Here is a 27,350-nt window from a genome sequence, read left to right as displayed (position 1 = left end):
ATGAACCTTTGTCTTATCAGAGAGGAGGGAATGTAGTTTGCCTGATTGCGCAACAAAGAAGAGGGGAAAGAAGTGAAAAGTAGGTTATAACCCATCACTAAAGCAAAGAAAGGATTTTGTAGCATTTTGTTAAGATGATTTTAAAGCCAGAACAGTTAGCAGTGACCACAAGGGATAAATTTAGAAATGTTGCGGTTGGTATCGCCATGAGAGATACGTTGGGCTTCCAAGCAGCAGCCATCCAAACCTCTGCACATCCATCATGGTCGCACCGACTCGTCTTGTGGTCTCCCGCGTCATGCTGGAGCACTCAAATACCATTCATGTTTGTTCACCTCCTCGAGATGGCCGCACTCCAGCGTACACTTGTGTATTCTCTGGAGTAGCTACACGCCTTGGCACACACTGCTGACGCGAGGACTGTCCCGTATGGAAGTGCTTCCAGATGGGTTGGGTCTGGTTGGGGGTGTAGGGGTGGGGTATGATGAAGGGGTAAAGATGGAAGTGGATGGGTGGAAGTTTAAGAGTGATGTAGATGTGAACGTGTACATGGGGAGGGGTTGGTTGGGCAGGAGGGTTGATGTGGATTTGATGTAGTTTGGGTAAAGACAGAGCAGGTTGATTGGCCTCTGCCACTGATTTTCATGTTTTAGGAAGATTTAGGTCGGGGTAAGTTGGATCAAGGAGTATATAGCTCCTTGTTTGGATGATGCTTGGGAATGGATGGGATGAGGTTTGGGGTAAGATTTTGACAGGGGATGAGAAAGGCAAGTTTTTAGGATAGAGCACCCATGAGAAAGTAGGTTGGATGTGGTTATAGAGTTATCGTATTTACCGCCGATGAGATATACTGTTTTTAACCCTTTGAGGATGAGCTGATTTTGCAATAACAGTTAACACACGTTTCCCATAGACACCTGCCCGAGTATACTTGGCACTAGTCTTCAATGGGTTAACAAAAGTAAAGCAACCTCAATCAAATCATAGTTTTTCCAACCCAGCGAATCACCTGCATAACCAACATGCATTTATAACATGTGACTATGTCATGTGCCAGTGAGCAACTCAGTGACATCCAATTAATTAGTCAGTGTTGCAGACAATGCTATGTCCCGCAATCAAGTGGCAACTTTTTCTCTTTTTTTTTTTCATCAGCTACTAAATCACTGTGGTATCCAGGAGATTACGCAGAGCGCAGCATGAATAAGTATCGTACATTTTTGGAGCCATAAAGCGGTGATTGCAATATGGTCACCAGCCCTGCATGCATCACAAAATATTGTTATCTCAAGCAATACATCATCTACTGCCAAGCAAGTTACACAGCCTGTTTACATGAAAACTTCAACATCATCAACATTTTTGCACACAAAAGGTAAATTTTTCTGACAGTACAAGCTCAGTTCTTCTCCAAAATCCCAACATGCGGAGCTTGCACTATGTAAAACTACATATTTAAAGAATTCACACATACAAAAAAATAACATTATCAAAATCCAGAAATAGATTAAGTGAAGTTTCCTCATAAAAATTGAAAGAAGTGATGAAAGTTTTGATTGAAATAAAATTTTACCACTTTTGTTTGTTAGTTGGAGTTACTTTTAGTTGCCCAAATCGGGATGCATGTTAGCTTATGTAGCAGCGCATCCTTATCACCGGCAAATACATGTATGGTGAGTGTAAAAGGTTAGTTTCAATATAAGGTAAGGTCTGGGGGGATCTCGGTAGGAAGTGGTATGGATGAAACGCAGGTTGCTGTGTAAATAAAGGTGGAATATAGTTTTGGAGTGATGATGAGGCAGATGAAGTTTGGTTGCTTTTGGAAATGATGTTGATAGGCATACTGGTAGGTGTGGTATCAGGTTTTTTTATACCCCCGCCAAACAAAGTTTGAAGGGGGTATATAGGAATCAGCGGACGGTCGGGCGGTCGGGCGGTCGGGCGGTCGGGCGGTCGGGCGGTCGGTCCGTTGCAAATCTTGCGTCGCGAACTACTTCCTCAGTTTTCAACCGATTCCCATAAAACTTGGCACAGATGTGTGCCTTGGGTTGTAGATGTGCAAGACGTATTTTTTGACAGTACCCAAAAGTACGTTGCCATGGTAACGGCATATTATGGGCAAAAATGGGTACAAATCTTGCGTCGCGAACTCCTCCCACAGTTTTTGATCAATTTTTATGAAATTAGGTACAGATGTTCATCTGAATATGTTAATGTGCAAGACACATATTTCCACAGTGGCAAAAAGTGCGTTGCCATGGTAACGGCATGTTATTGGTAAAATATAGGGCAAAATGCTTCATGGCAAAACTGCTTCATCAGTGTTCTTCCAATTCTCATGGAATTCATATTGAATGTTTGTCTTAGGATATAGGTCAGCATGACACATTTCTTGACAGTGACAAAAAGTATGTTGCCATGGTAACAGCTCACATATTATGAGCCAAAATGATGGAAAATTTTGTGTTGCAAACTACTTCCTCAGTTTTTGCCCAATTTCCATGAAACTTGGTACAGATGTGTGCCTTTGGTTGTAGATGTGCAAGACGCATTTTTTGACAGTACCCGAAAGTACGTTGCCATGGTAACGGCATATTAATGGCAGAAGATCAAGGAAAGATCTTGCGGATTTAACTACTTCCTCAGTTTTTTGACCAAAGCTTATGAAATGTGGCACACACCTTGATCTTGGTGGGAAGATGTGGAAGACATATTTTTCGGACGTGTCGGAAACTGCGTTGCCATGGTAACGGCATATAAATGGCAGAAGATCAAGGAAAGATCTTGCGGATTGAACTACTTCCTCTGTATTCGACTGAAGCTCATGAAATGTGGCACACACATTGGTCTTGGTGGGAAGATGTGCAAGACATATTTTTTGGACGTGTCGGAAGCTGCATTGCCATGGTAACGGCATATTAATGGCGGAAGATCAAGGAAAGATCTTGTGGATTGAACTACTTCCTCAGTTTTTGACAAAAGCTTATGAAATGTGGCACACACAATAGTCTTGGTTGGAAGATGTGCAAGACATATTTTTCGGACGTGTCGGAAGCTGCGTTGCCATGGTAACGGCATTTAAATGGCAGAAGATCAAGTAAAGATCATTCCTATGGTAAGACTGGTCGTCACGGGGCGGGGGTATTAATCACCTTCAGTGATATTTCTAGTGTTTGTTTGTTTGTTTGTTTGTTTTTTGGGTTTTTTTTTTTTTTAGGAGGCGTTGTGGAAAAGGGTTGCATGCCATACATTGCTCGTGCAATGTACATACTACCGTATCTCCCTCTTGCCTGGTTGGGCAAATTTGCGTACTTGGAACAGACAAGTGCCCAAATACCCTCACTGGTATTCACCCAGTGGTGAGGTTTAGTTGCCTGTGATAATAGGTAGTCAAATGGGTTTGCAGCATCCTGTGATGGGACAGGATTTGGAGTTTCAAGACCCGGAAGTGTGGGGATACCATGGAGTGAGAAGGCTGGCTCAGTTATTTGAGATTCCCTGTTACGATTTGTGTTTCACTTTATCACTGGGGGGCATTTCGTGAAGCGTTTTATCAGAATTTTTTTTCTGTCATACTGTTATAAGCTATCGAAATCTGTGCATCTGATTGGCTGAGATCAAAGTTGTCCAACGAAGTTGTTAGAAAAAACGCGTCATGAAATGCCCCCCTGATCTCTGTGTATTAAAGTACTCGTACACACACATCCGAAGAATCTCGACTGGAACCGACCGTTACTGATGAGCATACACGTGTATGCTTTCATGCTCATAATTGCTGACCGATGCTTTACATGATGTTTGAATGTACCCTGATGGGCAGCAAATAAATCGGACCACTCATGAATCCCATTATGAATCAATGAAATTGCGCTGATAAGCACTGTAATCACAGTACCGTGGTGTACCGGTACTCTTAATAACTTTCTACTGCTTTGAGCTTTGACCACCAAACTTTGATACCACAGGTACATCACCTAAAGATGCTCGTCAAAGGGTCAAAGGGTCAAAGGGTCAATGAACTTTAGAGTATAGTATTGTGGTGTACTCTCAATAACTTTCTACAGCTTTGAGCTATGACCACACAACTCACACCTCAGGTTGTACATCACCTGAAGTTGGCAGTCAAGTTTGATTATTGGTTAAGTTAGACATGGTCACAGTTCAAAAAGTCAATGAACTTATTGAAAAACGATACATGTAATCACAAATTGCAATTATGCGGTTGGGTGAGACATCACTTGGCGTATGCCTTGTCAAATTTATGTTTTTGACAAAGTTTCCCTTTTCTATATAATCAGATGTGGAATTTGGAATCTGGAACTAATAGGGCATGCAATATGTTTGTTATTAATAAAAGCATGTTTGTTTTAAAAACTTTCGAAGTGTTCTTAGTGTCGCATTTTCAATTGTCTACCTGTAAGGTAAGCAAAAGCGTGCATGAGAAACCCCTGGGAAACTTTGTGGTGAGTCAAGAGTAACTGTGATCCTTTCACTTAGGCTGCGTTCATGCGAAACTAGAATTGCGTTTCTAAACACATTTAGTCGCTAAACGTGTTTAGTAGCGTTGCGTTCATGTGATTTTTCCATTTAAACGCGTTTCAAAACGCCGATCTGAAACGCGGAAAAAAGAGCGTTTTGAATCATGATTCTGCCAGAATCACGATCGCAGAAACCGCATGAACGCAACCATGATTTCAATCATGATTCTATGACGTCATTGTGCGCTGTGCGCATGCGTGTCTCGTGGGGTATCCCACAGCTTCTTGCTCTGTTCGTGCGCTTGTGTACGTCTTATGAGTCGTGTGTTTCGGTACCATACTTGCACTTGTTTCTTTACATCAACGCCATACACCAATTCTATGCTAGTATCTAACGTTAGCTGTTTAATATAATGATACATGTAATTACTCTCCGATTGAGTTGATAAAAATAATGGCTGCAGCGCTGTGTCTACCAAGGGAAACAATTGGAGAGACGAAGAATTAGGAATATTCCTCGATCTGTGGACAGAGCCTGAATGCCACACCTTACTGGAAAGTATTCACCGAAATATAAACGTAAAGGCCTATAATAAACTGACTGATCAGTTGGCATAAGGAGGTCTGGCTCGAGTTGCAGAGACAAGGTCAAACCGCGCAGTGCGCTGCGCAATGGCAAAGGATGAGCAGTGCCAGAATCAGCGTTGCGAAAGCCCGCATGAACGCTCTTCCGCCGAGACCGTGATTTGAAACGCCGTTTTGAATCATGATTCATGTTTGTGATTCTGGCTACGAAATCCGCATGAACGCGGCCTTAATCATAAATGTAAATGTTTTGAGTGTGCAATTTGTCAGGTTAATTTGATAATCCCTCCACAGTGGTTGTCATAGAGTTTTAAATCCCCTCTTTGTTCCACGCACAGTGATGATTAACTCAGTACACCTGAATAGACCCTTGAAAGACCCTTTCTTCTGAAGTAGCATTCATAGTTTCCATCATTCCATTTTTGTAGATTAGGAACATTCAAGTTTGCAGAATTTGACTTTAAAAAAATATGTAGAAACCATTTTTTTTTTTTGGGGGGGGAGGTGAGGAAAAGAGGATGCAGGTCACATTTTTGTGCAGGAAATGAGGAATAGAAATAGGAAAATGCTGATCTGTTGGCCTGAAGAGGTACAAAGAGATCCACCATGTGTGATAACATTCTTTCTGCAATGATTTATCACCCATTGATACAAGTCGTAATGATGATCAAACGACACATTTTCATTGCTCTTATGTCGCAACCTACAATGTATATTCCAGCAATTCAAAATTTTCCTGGTAGATAGTCCGGATGAATGCATTTTGAAGCATACACATGTATTTGTGAGGGAGTGTCTACATAATGCTAATCAAATAAACAAGAAAAAACATGCATGGTTGATCTTTGTCATAAATTCCCGTTATTAGACCCAGTGGTGCGGCAGAATACACAGTATGAGTTGTTGCTGACATTTATTGCGGTTCGTGGTATTCATCAAGGATGTTCCATGCTGTTCAGTGTATGTCATTGGCAGTGTACAAGCTATTCAATAACCTGTTTTCCATGCAAACATGATTATGATGCATACTGTGTATCAATCAATAATCAAATAGTGAAAGGCATGATATGTGGAGGTTCAGCTTTTTTTATTAGTGTACGGTTCTATTAACAGACTTTGGTAGTCATAATCCATACATTGTGTACCTTTCAGTGGTACAAAACCCAAAGCTTAATATTCCTCTAGAAAGATATTCTCTGGACCTTAAATGTTTGATATTTGAAAAGCTGGCTTGATCTTGCAATAAATCTCAGCAAAGATATTAGTTACGTTCAGACGGGAGCCCTTAACCTCGAAGTTAGGAAACTTCGAGGTTAGAGCTTGTAGTTAGGGACCGTGAAGACGCACTCGTAGTTAGCAAACCTCGAGGTTTGCTCGATGTTTCGAGCCACGAGAAATCTTATGGTTAGCGCTCTAACCACGAGCCGCGGGGGGTCCCCACTCGTAGTTAAGCACCGTGTGGACACAAAAAACAACGAACTCGAAGTTAAGAGTGACCTCGCCGTAAACTCCAGCCCCCCACATTCTCCCCTCTGCTTCCGGGTCAACCTCCCAAACGTACACCACAAATACACTACACGTGAAAAACCTATGACGCACGACACAACAACATCATCTTTTCTTCCCATGCGCTTGATCTCTGAAACTGAACATGTCAAACTCGCTACTGTATTCTATATTCTTCTCCGACGCTAAAAAAGAAATGTTTTCGACGAATATCTTCATAAAGGCATAAAGTCATCAGTGCAGTGCTATCTCTGCATATCATGACAGAGAAAAAGAGTACCTGTAAGCGAGTCCGACAGGGTTGGACTAAAGAATAAATAGACGCCTTGTTAGCAATGTGGGCTTAAACTTCCGGTTTTGTGGTTTTAACATCGAGTGGGACCCACTCGTAGTTACGGGGGGCAGAAGCTTAACCTCGAAGTTTCGTAACCTCGAGGTTACGATTCGTCGTGTGGACACACGTCGTAGTTAGGGGGCAAGAGCTAAACCTCGAGGTTTCCTAACCTCGAGGTTAGGGCCTACCGTCTGAACGTAACTATTATCTGAACCATCAAAGCTTGCTTATAAACTTATCATTAATTGTGATACCATAATGATAGTAATCTGAAGGATAGATCTAACTGCATTTGTGCATTTATGTTTTCATGTATGACATATGAGTACACATGTGTGTGGATGTTTACCAAAAGACATTATAAGGAGTGTTAAATAGTGACTGTGGGGGGAATTTGTCGAAATGCATCACATGAAATACTCCTACAGGTGACACATGTCCAGTCCCAGTTTAGTTTGGTATTGTATTGTATTCTTTTCTTTCTTTTTTTATTTTTCATTCATAATTTTTGCTATTCATTATTATTGTTTCATGTAAAGCCTTTTGTTGTTCATATTATCAATTTCAGTGTAAGAATTTTCTAAAGCCTCTTTTTATGCTATCAAAATTTATGACCGAGTCTTATGTAGGCAACACATTAGATGATTCAAGTTGAAATTCCTGTCTCCAAACTCTTAGGCAAATTTTTTCTCTTTTGTCTGATTTTGTGCAGATTCAATGATTTTAGTATGTTCTGTCTAAACTCCTTTCTCCTGTGCAGGATACTGGAGTAGAATTCAGAGTTGCAATACATCTTGTTTGTTTTTCTTAGTTTGCTGTTATGTATAGAGTTATTTACGTTTGTACAGTGTATTTGTTCATTGTTTTGTATACACTGTATTTTTACCTGTATGTGGACCTCTTTGGAAATCAGCCTTGAGCTGAAAGGACCATCCACCCTATGAACGGAAATGAATAAATAAATAAAATTAAATATTTGACAAGATGATGATTTCTCAAGGCAAAATTTTCTCTGAACTTGAGGCTGGACATTGTCAGGAATTCATCATCATAATTTGAACCTGTGATACATGAAGTAAAAGAATTGTCATTTTGCTCTCCCAAATGAATTTTAATGAGAAATATGTATTTAAGTGTATCAGCGAAAGCAAAAAGTATTCTGATCATTCTTTTTTAATTAAAATGATAAAATAATGAAGTAAAACCTAATTGCTGCTGATTTCCATGAATGAAATGTCATACAAAAATATCAAAGAAGCTGCAATTTATCATACCAAAATTTGTTCAAGTACTGTCAAATCTTGGCTGACTGAAAAGTTGTTGTTCTCACATGTACCTTTTACAGATCTATTATACTTTTTTTGTTGTAGTATATTCCAGGCTTCTATAAGAAAATGTTATTCATGGGAGTTTTTTACATGCAACGTAGATATTTTTCCTCTGGTTTGCAGCGGCTCAAATGCCCCCACACCCCAAGAAAAAAGACAAAACCCCAAACACAACAAAACAAATTAAACTGAACAAACAAACAAAGCAATGATACAAAAGAAATATAACTTCAGGCCTTAGAATAATTTGCATTTCCATTTTAGGACGGTAAATATTCATCAGCAAAGATGCCTGTAATGGTGCAGTACTTGCCCATCAACGCATCAGGTAGGACTCCTTAAAAAAGTCAGTAATTTTCTAGGAGAGTATTCATCACTTTCCCCAACCCCCTTTCCCATGTGCCCCCTTCTTCTCTAGCCCAAGACATAGATGTTCACGCTTCTCCCCTTCCCATACACGCCAATTAGGTTCTTGGTTACTTCCCCCAAGACATGGGGGAGTGCTCCAAATGTCAGACATGGACATGTTACAGGCATGACCTACTTTAGACTCGGGGAGTAGCAAAGAGTGGCCGGGAGCTTCGAAAAAAGGAGGGTCAGAAAATGTTATTTGCAGGAATTAATTATCATCATTTTTTTCTTTCTCTCTTTCTCTCCCAGATAGTATGTATGCATTATACTTCTCTACCATGAAAAATTTTTCATTATATAACACAACTTGGATTTGTGGTATTGTAAGCATAAAGAATTCTCACCCACCCATGTCTATTTTGCCCATATACATTAAAAATCTGAATGTGATATGTGAACACCTGGACGAAGGGAGAGTTTCATTTTAATGAAAATGTTGCAGTGTTAAGTTTCACCTGTGATGAAGTTACATTGTTGTAGAGGATTTGTGAGAGACATAAAGTCACTGTTCTATATTAAATGCATCTAAAAAATCGAGTGAAAATATTCACTCTTGCAGGAGTGAATACAAAAAAGAGTGAATTTAGAGTGAAATTGGAGTGAATTTTGAGTGAAAATGTTCATTTTCACTCGTTTTAGAGTGACCTCAGGGATCACCCCAAAATCTTCAAGCGATCCCTGAGGTCACTCCAAAATGAGTGAAAATGAACATTTCACTCTAAATTCACTCTTTTTTTTTGTATTCACTCCATCAAGAGTGAATAATTTCACTCGATTTTTTGTAGAGAGTAATCAGATGAAATTACTTTAATTTTTTTTTTCATATATTTTCCAAGAAGTTATTTGACATTGTAATATCAAACCAGCATGCTGCTTGGTACAAGCTCAGGCAAGTCATTCTCATGACATGAGTATCCCATATTTTATGAATACAGATGGGTATAAAGATTGGAATTCAATGTACACTGTGAAAGTGGTTCTTAAAGGAGAAGTAAGAAAAATGAAACAACAAAATGACAAATGGCTGTTGCAAAGCTACATTCCTGTATGTGCAGTTGTAGACTGTTCCCCATGCTGCAAGCATCATTACATTTCATAAACCATAATATCCCCTTTGTATATTTTGCATACTACTTGATATCACTCTAGAGTTAACTGCAAACTTATCCACTTTTTTGGGGAAAAAATATCTTCAGCACTGAATAAATAGCATACAAGCGTGTAGGCATAGGACCAACCAAATTCTGACCTCAGTATATTCAAATGTGAATTAGTTTTTTGTTTTGTTTTGTTTTTTACATTCAGATTTAGCATTTAGATGTCTGATGCCCCTCTCCCCAAATGTGGACAATCTAAGGCACGTCACATTAGTGGGGACTGTGATTGCATTATTCTCTCCTAACAAGCTACAGATGAAGTTGCTTGATGTGAAAATCAATAATGCTGTGGTGTAGAGAGCCACCTGTCGCTGTGTGTTCATCTGATTGCACTGTGTTGCCTAATGAAATGTCTCCCCGTAATGATGTCATCTACTGCACCGTACCAACCTGTAGTTCTCACAGCTGTGATTGTTTAAACCCCTCACTGGAAATTATCACAAATTTCTGTGAGAGTTATTCTTGAAGCAGCTCGGAAATGGTGATTATCCATATGGAGAATGCAGATTTAAGGGATTATCGGATCAGGATTACACGGGGTCTCCATCAAAATCCATCCCACTTGGAGACGAGATACTGTTTTTTATTCTAGAAGAAAAACTGTTTTGTGTGTTTTGTGTTTTGTGGTATAATATGTGATATAGATATGTGACTAAGTCGACGTCGCATATATGGCGAATAATCGCACAAGTCGATGATTTTAAAAAGTCGCGATTTTTCCCCATTGACACATGTATTTATTCACTCACAAGTCGAATTTTGTAAGTTGAATACTCGCCTAAGTCGATGAAATTCCAAGAACACTTTCACGGAAAAACCATTGAATTCACTGTGCCTAAGTCGAATAAGATTTTATTGTGTAATAAATCACTGTCAAAATCATGAGACGCCAGTTTTTGTTTACACAAGACCCAGACTTCATGATGCTTCTCTCCCTATCTTTCCCCCTCTCTCCTCTTTCGACTCTTGCTAACTTTGGATGGAATGTGGTGTGGGAAAGTTGAGAGATTATGCAACCATTCTTTAGCCGTCTAAATGTTGCAAATTCGCACGAATATTTTGGGTCTTTTGTTTTCGCACGCAGCCTCGCTGAAGGAACACTTTTCTCACTTGCTCCATGCTTGCTCCACTCGCAGTAAGGCGTTCGCGATGATTTCACTAGTTATTTCTGCTTTAGACAAACACACTCATATTTAAATTATAATTTGCTAAATGATAATGAACAAATCCATTCTACTAAAACTAATAAATGTGTTTGTTTCATTTTTCTTAACACCGATTAAGTAGGTTCAACATGCATTATTCAACTATTCTTTATACGCTACTGTCACCCGGCGGGATCGTGATGATTTCATTAATTATTTCGGCTGTAATCATACACACTCAGTTTGCTAAATGATAATGAACAAATCCAATTCTACTAAAACTAATAAATGCGTTTGTTTCTTTTGTGAACACCGATTAAGTAGGTAAGCATGCGTTTTACAACTATTTTTACGCTACTGTCACCCAGCGGGATCGCGATGATTTCACTAGTTATTTCTGCTTTAAACATACACACTCATATTTAAATTATCATTTGCTAAATGATAATGAACAAATCCAGTTCTACTAAAACTAATAAATGCGTTTGTTTCTTTTTCTGAACACCGATTAAGTAGGTTCAACATGCATTATTCAACTCTTTTTACGCTGCGGTCACCCGGCGGGATCGTGATGATTTCATTAATTATTTCGGCTTTAATCATACACACTCATATTTAAATTATCATTTGCTTAATGATAATGAACGAATCCAGTTATACTAAAACTAATAAATGCGTTTGTTTCTTTTTCTGAACACCGATTAAGTAGGTTAACATGCGTTATATTCAACTATTTTTATGCTACTGTCACCGGCGGGATCGCGATGATTTCATTAATTATTTCGGCTTTAATCATCCACACTCAGCTAACCAGCAAAAGAACTGGAAGTCGGAACTAAAATTGGAAAGTATATGATGATGAGTTGCACACGCATTTCAATTGTCCATTTTTGGTCACAAGTGTTGCTACATGAAAAGTTTTTGAATGTGCTATTTTTTTTTTTCTTTCGTTGTGCTCTGGTCTGACCTAATATCACGCACGCGTATCTCGCGAAAAAGGCACACTTGCGGAAAACAACCATGAGATAGGCCGGTCGCACTGCAGCAAAGTAGCGCAAGCTAGCTAGAGCGCGCATGCGCAGCCTAAATGCGGACTTGTGATAATTGCGCCTTTGGAAATAAGCAACCACGAGGTTGCGATATATCGTCTGTCGAGTAAGCTAAGTATAAGACATGATTTTTTGAGAGGTTCTTAAGAACACATGAGTGGCATATGATGCAAAATTATTTACATTGAAATGATTGTGTTGTCAATCTTCTGTGGTAAAATGCTTTAATTCAAATTTTATATCAAAATCAAAGCACTATCTCGATCCAAAAGTAATCATACATTCGTGTTATTAGATGACTGACGCTTCGATCATGCACGCGATTAATGCCAATCACATCACCAGCAGCGCTCATGTCACACATACATGTATGTGTACACAAAGGCACCATGGCACCTTATACACCACTGCAAGACGATAGTCATACACACAAGTACAACATACACGTGCACTGCCCATGAAGGACGCAATACTCTGTTAGACACAATATCTGCGTGGAGTTTATTACGAAAACAGTCTTAATATGAGAAACCACAAATTTGACAAACTATTTTTCCTTTGTTGATAAGAGAAATCAAATACCATTTTAACAAATACCTTGAAAAAATGATTTTCCCTGACTTTCCAGAAGAAATAGATGGATTCCCTGACTTTCCCTGACTTTTTGCTTCTGGAAAAAGTATTTTTAAATTCCCTGACTTTCCAGAAATTCCCTGGCGCGTATGAGCCCTGGGTATGGATGAAGCTGCTGAGTTTTCAAAGCGGAAAGTAGGGGGAAAGTTACGGGCACAGGTACAAATGTAAATCAGAATGACACCTCTACACTCATTTCAAGCCACGGTATGGTAAACTGGAATCAATCACAGCTCAAATATCGTTCATATTCACTTCCCCAAGGTTTAACAAGGGTGTAAAGTAATCAGACCTGTGCCAATACTAATGCACTGTCCATGCAAAGTTAGCCACGGCCCTGCCGGGTGACCCGTGCTGCAGCAAACCGCTCTAGCTCTCGGCTCCAGAGTAGACAACATACATGTACATTATACATACGTACGTGTGGTGTAACTGTAAGTCGATTTTTTTCGACTTACGCACAAGTCGAAAATCGCCTAAGTCGATGTGTTTTGCTCAGTCCTGAGAAGATTGACTTTATGCGAGTTTAACTGTATGTTTCTGATGTATCTGTGAGGTGTCTGTGTTGTGGTTTTGTGAGCTCTTTTCAAGAGCAAATATGGTTGACAGATTTACCAAGCACTGAGAGCTTCTAGTTGAAATAATGGATTCCAAGATGTCAGGAATAGCACTATTTTTCTGAGGGGCACAGCCCCGAAGAAAATAGTACTATTCTTGTCATGAAGGATTCCATAATTTTACCAGAGGCTCAAAATAACACATGATATATTTGTTTTATTTTCTCAAATACATCTTTTGAAAAAAAAAATCAAAACGTTGTCACTTGAAATAACCATTCCTGTAGTTTTGTTGTTTGTTGACATCTAGATATTGCGGCATGGTAGGTGATCATGCAGTATACCGTACACAGATGATGATTATTCACAGTGGTCTACATACGAGGCTGATACCAATAGCACCTTATACACGATATCGATGATGAATATGCCATATGACGTCATATTCGTGGTATAGTGCACTATTTTTTCTCAATTTTTCTCAGTTGGCATACTTCTCGTCAGTAAAAGCAATGTTATGTTTTTTATTTGTCACATGACACTACAAAAATATAGACCAATCAGTAAACGGGATTTCATAAATACCACGAAGGATATTATTTTCACTGGTTACTATTAATACCATGCTGTGTCTTCTTCCATGGGAGCATGACATACATTGTAATTTGTGTGTTTCTGAACACAGGTAATGATGGGGTAACAAGCTGGTATGAAAGGAAGCGCAGTCAGACTGGCAAAAGATCAAGAAGTTTGGAGGGGATGGGGGAAAAAAATCCCTGGTTGATGTGGGAAGTTTCGCGATAAGTTTCGTGGGAAGTTTCATGGGAAGTTTGTGGTCACACTGACAAAACTTCCAGATTTTAAAGATTGCGATCTTAAACTTCTCGATCTTTTGCCAGTCTGGTTGATTTTCCTATTACACTATTTGTGCCTATTCAAGTAAAGTATCGGAGTGAATAACCCAGATTAGCTGGTGAAATGAAAACTAATACTGTAAAACTGGAAATATATAATAAATGGCATGAAATTTTGGTGAATTGGAGCTGATGGCCTCTTTTGCAGCATGAAATATTCGCAAATTTTCAGTGAGTATCCAGTGCATATAGTGTAGACAAGAACTTTCACATTCATTTTAATTTCATGCATCTTGGATCCTTCAGAAATTTGTGAATATTTCGTGTACATTTTATATGCAAAAATTTCTGGTTTTACAGTACCCTGACATGGGTGTGTCCCTATATTCATTATATTGTGCTGTATATTCAGGTTCTCTTGAGTGGAATAAACTTTGGAGGTATCTCGGCCTAATTCGTGCAGAACCAGTGATTTATTTGTGGGCATCCTTGTTGGGCAATTTAGTTACTCGCTGCATGCAATTATAATGTGGGGCCTCTTTCTACCCCGCACTTTCCCCTTGGAATAAAACATGATGTCATGCCGGCAACATGTTTATAAAACGCTCTCCATTTAATTTCCAGCCAGTTCCGTCGGAAAAGAAAAGAGAAAAAAAAAAAGGAATAAAAGAGCAAAACGTAATCACCGTGTCTGCAGCCACCGAATCTCCCTCCTTGCGCTCATGTTTTGATGCGGAATATTTATTGGCATTTTAATACGAAATGAACTCACCACTTCTTGTTCAGGACTTGTCTTCATTACCTGTACACCAAGCATTTTTCCCCCATTCCAGGGGCAGCCATCTTGTTAGCCTGCAGTGCTACTGACTAGTGCCATGACATGATGAACTACGTTCTGTATTCTTTTTGTCGCTCAATCTAAATGGGTATGGGGATGAGGTCCCTCAAGTGGGTTTTCATCTTTTTGTTTATTAAATGCATTTTCATGCATTTTACAGTCATCAGACATTATAGAACAATATCAAAGTGCCTGTGCATTTGAATCATCAGATATCATCCTACTATTTTACCAACTGGCTTCCAGTGCAGCATGCCTGGTAATGTGCGGATATTAAAAATTCACATTTTTCAGTTATGGGCGCTTTTTGTGATGAGCAAGATCTTTCTCTAGGGTACTAAGGACATGCTCTTACACCTCTCAAATCTTAATTTGTTTGATGCGCCATGGTATACTACAGGGAATGATTTTTCTTCTCAATTTGATTAGCAGTTTTGATCAATGGGAAAATACTTTAAACAAAGTTCTGTACAGTCATATGTGAAAAAAAATCCTGCTACGCACAAGAAATTTTGTGTAGCGGTCATAATACAACAAATCCATAGCAAATTGCAATGCGATACATCTACCAGGAAAATTATTTCCTGTACTATATGCAAAAATGATGTCGCTTTTATGGCAACTTTTTCCAAATACTGTAAAACAAGGAATTTTCGCAAAAATATCGTGTTTCACAGTAGTTTTTACTATTTGTGAAATGATGTCACGAAGTAATCTTAACATCACAATTGCAAAATGATAAACTTTTGTGACAACTTTTTCCAAATAATTTTGACTATTTGTGAAATGATGTCACAAAGCAGTTGTAACATCACAAGGTAATTGTAACATCACAAAACGTTTCGGACATCATGCGCTGCATGCTTCATATGGTCAGTGTAGGATTCCTCCATAGCATCGCATCCACCACACAACTTCTCACCTCACATTTTTCCCCTTCTTTTGTTTAAAGTTTTGATCCAAAATATAGAACAAATATACTCTCTCTAATTTTGATTTTCTTGTTAAAACTATCTAGGCTTTCAAGGCCGCCCTTTGCTTCGAGACTGTGCCCCTCAGTGAATAATACTATTTTGAAGTCACCTCTGACTGTAGTTTTAACCAGAAGCTCTCAAGGCAAAGTATATTTATATACTATCTGTATGCAAATTTTATGAAAGAAATAGGCTGGGCTCAGTGTGCCAGGTTGACTTTCTGAAAGATTGTCTAGCCCCAAATCTTGAATTTAAGCTACTGTTGAACACAATGCAGAGAACTTGACTTCTGAATTCAAAGTTTATTATTTTTATTGGTCACAATTTTATCAAATTTTACTCATTCAATTAGACAAGATTTAATGAATCAAAAGAGTTTCATCCCATCTTTCCACAATGCAAGATATGCAGTGAAATTCAGAAGTGCCAATTTGACATCTAAGATAAGATTATATTTTTTTTCTTTAGCAAAAATTCTCAGAGTTCATGGGATAAAAAGTCGATTTGTACATTAAAGTTCTTGTTTCTCTCGTAACGTTTTGCTCATCTATCAATAAGATAAGATATGCAGTAAAATTCAGAGGTGCCAATTTAATGGCAATAGTATATTGATTTTTTTCATCATTTTCTTATTTCAGAGTTGATAAGGTTATTAAAATGGTATAGAATAAAGAATTGTTGAAAGCAAACAGCATGGTCCTGTGTGACTGGAGAAATGATTTCATGTACCAGATGTATCTTCTGTATCGAAAAGTTGGGTCATAATTCTCACTCCCTTTCTTTCTTTTTGTTGGCCTTGTGCCAGTCGCATGTTTTTAGGGCATATGGTCTATTTTTAGTGCAGTCCCGTCAATGTAATTACAGTAGTGGAGTGAGCTGATTGCTCCAGCTGTATGCTGTGTTATAGTGTGAGGAATATTATGATTGAAGGTAATCATGGTGATTATGATGATGTAGTGCGAATAACAAAGTAAAAATGCTGTTAATACAATTCTCAATCATTTTCATAAGACTTCCATGTCTTGACTAAAAAAGGAACGGGTTCAAATCCATCCTGTGTGCATGTAGAGCTATGCATTTCTTTGCCTCCGATGATTGCGTTACTTGTCTGATCTCACACTGCTAGTGCTATTGGGCCAGAAGTAAGAAATTGCAACATGCCCCGAATGTCTTGCTGTTGTTTAATACAAAACCCTTGATGCTCTATTCAATATACCTATAGAAGAATTTCTGTGAATTTTGGGTGTGAATTTAAGAAAGTGGGACAATGCATGCAGTATTGCAAGAGTTTCATGTAAAACTGCAAAGTGTCTGATTCATCTGAAGCAAGATAAAAAACCAACCCAGCGTCACATGAAAATATGCTCCCCTTTGTACTGAGAATAAAGGTTGGAATTTTTTTTTTTTTTTTTTTTTTTTTTTTGGTGGGGTCCCAATGAATTCACAGGAAATGTACAACATGGTCTTTGTTACCCCTCCCTCGTTAAAAAAGTTTCCAGTTGTATCATTCTGAGGAAATTACCTACCTCTAAGGTATGCCGGCTTATCAGGGTTGCAAGGGGGTGGGGCACACAAAGTTTGAGGAAAAGAAATAAGAAGGAAATGTAGTTTTAAAATCAGCATCTGGCTGTCTGTCAAACCTTTCCACCATGCTTCAGCCCTGTCATGCACTGCTGGTTAATGTGTTGACCATGTCCCATCTGTTGGGAATTTTTTGTGTTAAAACTTCCATCATTTAGGAACATTACACAGTGCACAGCTTTGCCAAATTGTCACATCTTGATTCCAAGATGTTGTGCAGATTCATAAAAATGTATGGTAATAATAGACTACTGTATTCATTCTTTTTTGTGTGTGTGTGGTAGTTTAATTTTGCAAATTTCACAAATGCACTCTAATTCTATAAATCAGCAACACAATAACAAAAGTTTGCCTTTTGTTACACCATATGCAAAGCTTATTCTCCCCCCCCCCCCAAAAAAAAAAGGGGAAAATCCCTAACCTTGCTTCTTGACAAGGGATAACACTCATTTCTCACTCTTTCACTGTGGTTCTTGATCACAAATTCAACCCCTTCCAAAGTTGTCCTGCAAGTCCCAATTCAAATCTACGTTACATGTGTACTTACAAGTGGAATATATAGCGTGATTGTACAGTAAGATAGAATATTGTTGAAGTTTTCTCAGAATGTGAGATGACTCTGAAAAGCCTAGGTATGAGTCATCTTGCTTCATTCTTGCATGTCTCTATCTCAACAGTCTCCATGTATGCTTCAGGCATACACTTTCTTCATAAACATAATTTCCACCTGTCAGAACGTTACTATTCCTCTTCATGGTTTTCCATCGTTGTTAGCTCTCTTTACGTGCCCTTGCTCAAACCCCCAGTTCCCAAGTCTAATCTTTAACGGACCTTTTCGCTCATCCGTGACATCGAGGGATTACATGATGCCTGATCCTGCTAAATCACCACATTATTACTAATATTCAGGACATGCCTTCAAGACCCTCACATGAATGCACAAATTTTGGCCGCCACGATGCACGGGAAAGAGGACGAGATTGCAGAGCAATCCCACGCTGGCTTTTGGGGAGGGACGGGGAGTTAAGGAGAGCTGACTTTGGAGGACCTCTTTATTTTTCAGTGTCACCTCCCAGTGCTACATGGGCATTTCTGGTCTCGCTCTCCTTAATGCTCCCCAACGGCACCTGATGTGTTCGGAGCGTGTGGGTCTCAAAGCTCCGTGTTCAGTGATGCGCAAAGAATCGCCTTGACGCCTGAGAAAGGGGGGGGGGGGGGAGGAGGACGAAGGAGAAGACCAGTAAAAGAAGACGACCGATATGAAGAGAAGAGAAAATTACATGTCACTTGCCCTACATTATCCTTGAGGATATGACCATTGTAGAAGGGAAGCACTGGTCTTTTTGGATCCGTGCATCCATTTTGTCATACCAGCATCATGTTAATATTGTATGCCCTTAACCCATGATGGACCAAAGTCCCTTGGACCGCATGAATATTAGATTTGATGACTTGTTCGTGTCACGTTGAATGCCGAGCTGCAAAAAGAGCCATGTGTCACCTTTGCTCGTAAATATTCTAACAAAGTTACACTAGGTGTAAAAGGCATATATAGTGATGTGGTTCCGGTGAATCCTATTCCCCCAGGAATGGTAAAAAGTCATGGCTGCTTTGAGACACCACAGGGCCTACTGAACTATTTGTCTTATTAGTCTCCGACTGTATTACCAGGAAAAAATATTCATAAACTCAGTACACACACTGTATGTGTGTGCTTGTGGTTATTTGTGTTATATTGTATAACTAAATGATATCATAAAAGTTTAGACCATCGAAATATTAGACAGTGTGGATATTGTTTGAATCATACATTTTTATCAAGTAGAAGAGGCGAGCATGTACACCATCCACTAGCATTCACAAATAAATGAGGTGACCAGAAAAAGATGTAATTCGGGCATGAGAATATGCGTGGGGAAAAAAAAAAAATCAGTAAGATTCCAATAGCATGCCCTTGATTTCTACTATACTCTGTACAGGCTGTGGTTGCTGGTGGAGAATGGACAAAGAGTTTTGTAGCATCCATAATTCTCCCCCTACTTTGTTGCAATGCATGCTGTCAGTATAAGATATGAAGATGGTGATGTGCTATTAACCTTTTGTGTGCTTTGAATGCTGATCAGTACAGAAAAGCCCATAGTGTTGTATGCACTGTCTGAAGTCCCTGGTACTTTGGTATTAAGGGTCAGCCTTCCCATCCCCTTAAACACATCAATTCAATGTGTGAAAATCTGGAAAACAGCAATGCATTACACACAAAAAGGTCAAAGATACATTGTATGTATGTTTCTTCTGTTTATCACTGTAAGAGAGAAATAACAGACTTTACCTACAGTGTATAGAGATCTGTATTTTGATATTTAGACAAATTTATTCCTTTTCTTCATATCTATGTGTGCTAATGTACCTGTACATATTAAAGATACTGTAAATAATCTTGTCGTGTGCTGTAGACATTGATGGGGTGCTATTATGAGACCGTGAATGTATTGGAAAGATATGAGTTATTGTGAGATATGTTGTATTGTACTGCGTGTATGCTACTGTACCTAGCACAGCCTCTGTACAAGACTCCCTTTTTATGTGAAGTGAATTTGCTCATAAATGACCTATAGAAACACATAACTATTCTTGTTAGACCCTGTGATAAAACATGATGTGAATTTCATTTTCATTCCTTTTTATTTGTCTATTTCATTTTCATTCCTTTTTATTTTTCTGCAGGACTATTTGCTATCCTTGAGGAAAAGTGAGAAGACCTATCACCCAAGGAAAGGGAGATACAGGTAAAAATGATCTACAAGATTTACAGCATTGTATGTTTTCAAGACTCTTGTTGTGGTTTGCTGATTAATGCATTCAGGGTGAAAATGTTTTAAACCCACAGTCACAAAGTGATGAACTACTTGTTTTCCTGTTGTCTTCTTCTTGAGCTCAAGTTTGATCATAACTAAAACATGTTTGCCTTTGTGCGTTGATGCAAGGTCATATGGGCTTCATTTCTGATCTGCTTCATGGTTTGAAGACAGTGGCCTTATTACAGGCTTACATACGGTACAGATTATGCACAAAACATGATGCACTTTAAAGTGAAAACTAAGTTTCGGTAAGTGCTTGAGAACCCGTCTAGCACCATTTCATTTTTGCTTGCAATATATCGAAAGAGTCCACTAAGAAACTTACCTGGCTGACGCGGTTTGCCGGAATGATGAGTCAGTTTGGAGTATTTTGAGAAAAATTATAATAGTAGGAAAACCGACTTTTATTCCAGAAGGCTCCAGACTAACTCGGTCTCGGGAAAAATTCGACCCTACTTTAGACAATTCACACGCTGTTCGTGATCGCCACATTCTACTGGCCACTGCATAATACCAAATGAGGCCTAACTGAATGGACAGGAAAGTGCGTGCTAACGTAATCCTGTACAAAACAAAACAAAATGACAGCACGCTTTCCTCAGTTGCCGAGACGCGCGGTCTTTGGAGTTTTTGTTGTTGTTTATCAAGCGCCTTTGATTGTTTTAGAGGTGCTTGATAGGCGCTCACTAATTTTGCATGCGCGCAAAAGAGGTTTTTGATGCGCGCGTTGTAACAACTCGGACCATTACTGCGAGTAGCCAGAACATGAAGCGCTAGTTTATACAGGCCGCTCCCATAGGACAACACTGTACAATCAGAGGGACAACCATTACAACTCATCCCGCCGTCAAAGCGAAGCCGAGTTATCCCCGAGTCCGAGTTTAGCCTGACCCCGTTCGGGTAAGTACTGAGACTGAACCTTTTTGGTTAATATTTCGCATTTTTGTCGTTACCCATCGAATATCTTGTTATAACATCGTTATCCTGCACATTTCCTAAGCATACGTTCACATTTGGGAGCGAAATTTAACAACTTTTGCAGGCGTACCAGAACTTTGTTTGGGCTTTAAATGTGTATTACAGTACCAGGTAAGAGATGCAAGCTTTAAAATGATTTGACAAGTTCAAGTTCAAGTTCAACCTCCAGTAAATCTGGGCCAATCCTTACACAAGGCCAAGTATCACCTGCATGGCACTGGTATACTGCATACAAATGTATGTGGATTTCTCAACAAATTGTGAAGTTGAAGTATGATTGTTGCATGCATTGCCAAAGAAAAATAAAGGGGGGAACATAAATCCTGAAACAGAGTCTCCACTGATGTGATGGGATTGTATTGTGGTTTGATTAATCAGCACAATACAGTGTTGACATAGGAGTGACTGGGGATATGTGCTTTAACACTTTTTCTGTTTAGAATGTAATGGCAGTCATCTAAATCTATTGATGCATGTCATTGTTGCTACTTTATGTTGTTCAAACTGTCCAGTAGTCACTATCATCAAGGTGTTTCTAGTGTACAGTTCATGTGTGCACACTGTATGTCCACCATCTCCACACCACGTGTGGCATCCCTTGTGGCTGACAATCCAAAGGGCCTGCAGGACAAGTGACATCTGTAGGTTGTCCTCATGTATTCCCGAGGTTGTTGTAGATGAAAGCCACACCCTGCAGAGATAGGCTCAAGTGATTTGAATGCTATAAAAAAAGGAATGAATGAAGTGGGGATATGATATGCAGGTATGTTCTTAAGGCCTTGTGCGTCTAAAACCTTGATGATGGGTCTGGTTGTCACGCCATGTGGATGGGGCTTTCGAGTGGTGGCCTGTGATGGGCAGTCTTGCCAACATGGCTGTCGTGTCAGATCACACTGGAGCGTGCCTGGCCAGTGAGCGGGAATCCCACCAAGATTACCCTGTCGGTGTCGGGAGAGGAGATATTTTCACAGCAGAATCCCGGTGTATGATGAGGGCTTAGAGGGGAGGATCGGTATCAGTCTCAGGATTAAATATTGTACAACCACAACTCTCTTAATGGCATCCCTTTCCCTCCTTCCCCTCCCCTACCCACCCCCCCCCCCATCATTAATTGTTTCTCAATACTCCTATATCATTCAATCGCCCACTGTTACCCCATCACCCATGATTACTTGAGCCTCAGTTAAGCCCTAGTGCCCATTTCCTCCGTAAATTATGCCCCTTTTGGAAGCGGCGGTCCCATTTCAACTTGCCAGCCCGTACTGCTAAATTTAGCCTCCCACCACACTCACCATATTGATTCCCATCCTCGCAGTATACTTCCACCTGACTGCTGGCGTGAATATTTTGACAACAAGCAAGTGGAACTTAGCCTCACTGACACTAATCCTCTAGCGAACTCCAATCACAGGTTCCTCTCCTGGTCTCATAATGCTATCCAGGTAAAATCTTGAGTATATGACTTACCTTGACACCACCACCCCCCCCCCCCCCAAAAAAAAAGGGAAATCACTCTGAGTCATGGTGGAACACAATTCTGAATCAAAAGTGTAAAACTGAAATAAATTACACCTGTACATGCTCTGAATTTCAAGACATAAGAGGTAAAGAAAAAATACAGTGCTTTTCATTCAAGCAATTAGAGATGAAAAACTGATCTGGAATTTCTGAGGTATGGATGTACACACTCATAGCAAGTGAAAATAATGATTAGGACCTTAGTGTTTGATGGCTGTAAAAACCACCTGCCTGGATGTGATTATATGGGACTGTAGAAATATTGGGGAGTTGGGTTTCTTATTTACAATTTTTCTTTCTTTTCTTGGGTACACCATCACTGCATGATGTATTGTAGCCTGAGTTTTACATCACAGCAACATCTTGTAGTCTCTTTATAGCATCTAAAAGACAACTATAAAAGAGACACTTTCCATTGTAACATGCACACACACACAATCAAATCTCAGTTTTTAAAATATTGACAAACCACCAGTAGTATGTGCTGAATTCATATGTGCATGCTGTTGTTAGAGTTTTGCCAAGAACAGAAAGCACATTTTTGTGGATATTTCTTAACAAAGGAAGAGGGAAAATATATCTGGTGAAATAATACCTACAATGCATATCATGTGAAAGATAGTATTACTTTAATCAGGTAATTGAAATGCTACACTGTAAGCTGAATGCTGGAATATGTCTACTGATACTGCAAGAGCTACCATAATGTCATGATATCATTCCGTAGAACCACATTGGGTCTTCCCTGTTTGTAGTTGTTGTTGCTGTTGTTTTTTTATAAGAGTTACTACCTCTTCCGAAGGAACCGAAGCATTTGGCATTTGACATTTTCATCTGAACGCTGCCAGGAAGTGGGTTACCCCGGAATTTGATAGTGACGTGCCAGATTTATAGCCAGCCTCCCTTACATGTTTCCCCTATTTGTGTGCTACATGCAGGAATATCGCGAGAGATTAAAGGTAGCAAGGTGTGCATACACTGTAAAAAATTGCTGTAAAAATTACAGTAATTTTTAACGGTAAAATGCTGTAGGAGCGATTTTACAGCAATTTGCCGTATTTCTAGGCGGTTCACGGTAATTTCCTGGAAGCATTAGTGCTGTTCTTTTCGCAGACAAATGTTACGGTAAATTACTGTAACAGAGCGCCCGAAGTGCATTCTGGGATACACAACGTCACACGCGCATGCGCACCATGCGCGAGCGCAGAACATAAATCTCTGCAAACGTTGGGTGTCTGAAGGAGAACATAAGTTGCCAGTTATCTGTGGAAATCATCGAGAATCAAGTGCAAGTGTAAATTTCCCTGGTAAGTGGTGATGATGTTTTTTCTAAGGATCTTTTAGATCTGGAAATTTTGTGTCTATATTTTTCCAATATTATGTAATATTTCATGGAAATTTGACATTCAATTCATCGTACTCACTTTTCGCGCTTTCTGTGTTGTCTACGCAATATGTGTGTGTTAATGTGTATGTTGTGTTGTCTACCTAAGATGTGTACGTGTGCGGGGTGTTTTATGTGTGTGGCTATTACTATGCCTATGCCATGCAGATTCGAAAGAGACGACTGGACTGGACTGGACTGAACGACTTTAATAACTTAGTTTTGAATGCTCAAATATTTCAACACAAGATCTATCTATAGAATGTTAGAACAAGTTGAAATTATCTTATTAGTGCTTCTTAACATTTTATTGGTATCACGTCGCAGGGTGTGGTTTTTCATTCGCAGTAGACTAAAATGCATAATTAGTTAGGGTCTAACACTACAGTTAGTTTGCAAGAATCCACAGTCAATTGAAGGAGGCAGACTTAATCAGAAGAAGAGAAATCCTAATGCGTATCATGTACAAGTACTGTGCACTACATACTGTACGTGTATGGTCTATAGTTTACTGCATGCTATCCTAGCTGGCCGCCGGCTGACAATGACAATGACAATGACAATGATTGGCTATTCTAGGCGTCCTATGTTCACAGCGCGCTACGCTAGCGTACAGCCTGCCTGTGTGAGCTGAGATCTATCTTCATTTGCATTGATTAGCTCCTTCTGTCTCTTCTGACAACTGTAACACTGAATACTTGACCCATGCAGTCCCAATCAGGCATGCATAGTCAGGAGCAAACGATTTCAGCGGTTATCTTAGAAGTTATCAGAACATACATAAAAATGCACATATGGGACTAGATTCTAAATGTAAACAAGTAATGAATGCACCTCTAACTGTTAGTACTGCCGCTGCTTATTTTGACACCTCGGAAGGCATTGATGATATTAAATATATATTGTTAATCTTCGATCTGATTTAGCTGATAAAATATAAAATCACATAGATAAAGAGTTATTTTATTTGATCTTTTACCGAGGGAGAGGGGTCCACAGTCGCGTCAGTGCAGGGAGTGACTGTTTTTATTTGTATGGCGCAGCAACGCAGGTAGCCCGACAGACAACGCAACCTTTTTCTTTTTCTTTTTTCCTACCATGATATATGCACTGTACTGCGCATGTGTATGTGCGGACAATCCGACGTGACTGAATGGACCCCTCGCCCACGGTAAAAGATCATTTAATAAAATAACTCTTTATCTATGACATGATTCTACATTTTATCAGCTAAATCAGATCGAAGATTAACAGCATGTTTAATATCAATGCCTTCCGAAGTGTCAAAATAAACAGCGGCAGTACTAACAGTTAGAGGTGCATTCATTGCTTGTTTACATTTAGAATCTAGTCCCATATGTACATTTTTATGTATGTTCTGATAACTTCTAAGATAACCGCTGAAATTGGTCACTCCTGACTATGCATGCCTGAGTGGGACTGGGTCAAGTATTCACTGTTACAGTTGTCAGAAGAGACAGAAGGTTCTAATGCACTTTCATATCCTGCCCGCATCCGTGAAAGAATTTTCTTCAAAATTTCAGAGAGTAATCACCAACATGTATCGCATCTTTCACCTCAATTTGAATCAAGTGAGACAGAGGCCGAGGGAACTCTCTGTCACTGTCATCGCTCAACACGATCTCTCTGCTGTATGCTGAAGTTAGTATCAAATCTCAGTGTTACGTGCATGTTGGATACACATTCGCCTAAATTTTGATTGCTAAATGCTAGCGTCAGTTTAAACATCGCACACAAAGTACACACTAACACAGCGGAGAGACCGTGCTGAGCGACAAAGCGACGACACCAACATCAGAGCCGTAATGGAGGCTTCCCTCAGTCCAATGTGATTCAAATTGAGGTGAAAGATGCAATACATGTTGGTGACTTTAATGACCATTACATATTATCTACAAAGAAAGGTTCAATGGGCCACCACCACAGATGGTACACCGAATCAAGGACCAGTGGCCATATCTCTTCCTTCCTACCATGTTCAGTATAAGCATTTTGCAACCCTTACTGGTGTCAATATTACCTCCACCCTTCTGACCGCATTTAGAGAGAAAGGACAAGCTATCCTTCAATTCCTAGTGAAGGAGAAATGGGACGATAAGAACGATGCCCGCCAAATTGTGGAAGCGGTATATGGCGAAGGGGATCCCAACTTGCACCAGGTTGCATGGGCCATCTTGACAGGTCTCCAGAGCTTCTTCAAAGTGAAGGATGATGCACTCTTCCTACTCTGGGATGTAAGAATTAATAATTACATTTTATTCTTATCTGTACCCAAAAAATATTTTGCAATATTAGTCTGGAGTGCAAAAATTAAGCATTTGGTTATTGCTTTCATGCCAATCACTCTACGCTTTGTGAATATGTTTTCTTTATAAAATTCATCTTGCCAGCTAGTGCATTGGATTGAAGGATTGAACCGGTTAAATGTGTTTAAGCTACTAGTTCTCAAGAACCTTAAATTCTTTTCTCTGTGGAACTGTTCCTTAGACTTTTTTTTTTTTTTTTTGGTGGGGGGTTGAGTGAGCCATTGGCACACCCCATCTAAAAAAAAATCTCCCCCCCCCCCTGCAAGTATTATGCAAGTTCATTGATGAAAACTGAAAATTGATTTGAGATTGGATTGGAGCTTCAAATTTGGGGACTGCTATATTTAAATCAAAATCAATTAAATGACACTATAGTGTAGAGTTGAATCGAATGTGTAATTGTGGTATAAACACTTGATTTTCATATGATTCTTTTCCTTTATGCACCCTTAATCTTCAGGTAACTGCTACTGCTGAGGAATTCGAAAGAGCAAGCGAGGCATTTGAATGGGAAGCACCGAAGCTTGTCATCCAAGGTGCGTTATCATTTAAGACTTCCAAAGATTTTGATTGAAAATCGTTGTAGAATGATATAATTGGACATTAAAAACATTTTCACTTTTGGGTGTAGATTAATGTCTGTATAGATTATGTGTCCATCTTCTTAACCAGACTTGTAGTTATCGTACTTTCAGCCTTTTACAGTTTTTAATTCATTTCAAACTGTAACATCATTTGAATGTACAATGCAATCACTTACCAAGGAGACATGTGAATACTGTATGATCCTAACCAAATGGTAAAAACAAGAGAGGAAGAAAAGAGCAAAACACAATCTATAGTTTTCACTCTGTG

At 39.3% G+C, this 27,350-nt stretch overlaps 1 protein-coding gene across 1 annotated transcript in view; it reads left to right on the top strand.

Annotated features, from left to right (window-relative positions):
- Window positions 1–27,350, top strand: part of LOC139708592 (hippocalcin-like protein 1) — a 150,370-nt gene that overhangs the window by 30,028 nt on the left and 92,992 nt on the right. The window contains exon 3 of the mRNA XM_071620531.1: window positions 20,155–20,216. The gene's annotated coding sequence lies outside the window, so the exon portion shown is untranslated. The remainder of the gene's footprint in view (window positions 1–20,154; window positions 20,217–27,350) is intronic.

This window comes from Diadema antillarum, unplaced genomic scaffold (assembly GCF_040938485.1).
Source record: "Diadema antillarum isolate AM-2024a unplaced genomic scaffold, OU_Dant_1.0 seq00001353_RagTag, whole genome shotgun sequence".
NCBI lineage: Eukaryota > Metazoa > Echinodermata > Echinoidea > Diadematoida > Diadematidae > Diadema > Diadema antillarum.
Note: the sequence above shows the minus strand (reverse complement) of the source record. Positions and strands in the feature narration are given on the sequence as shown.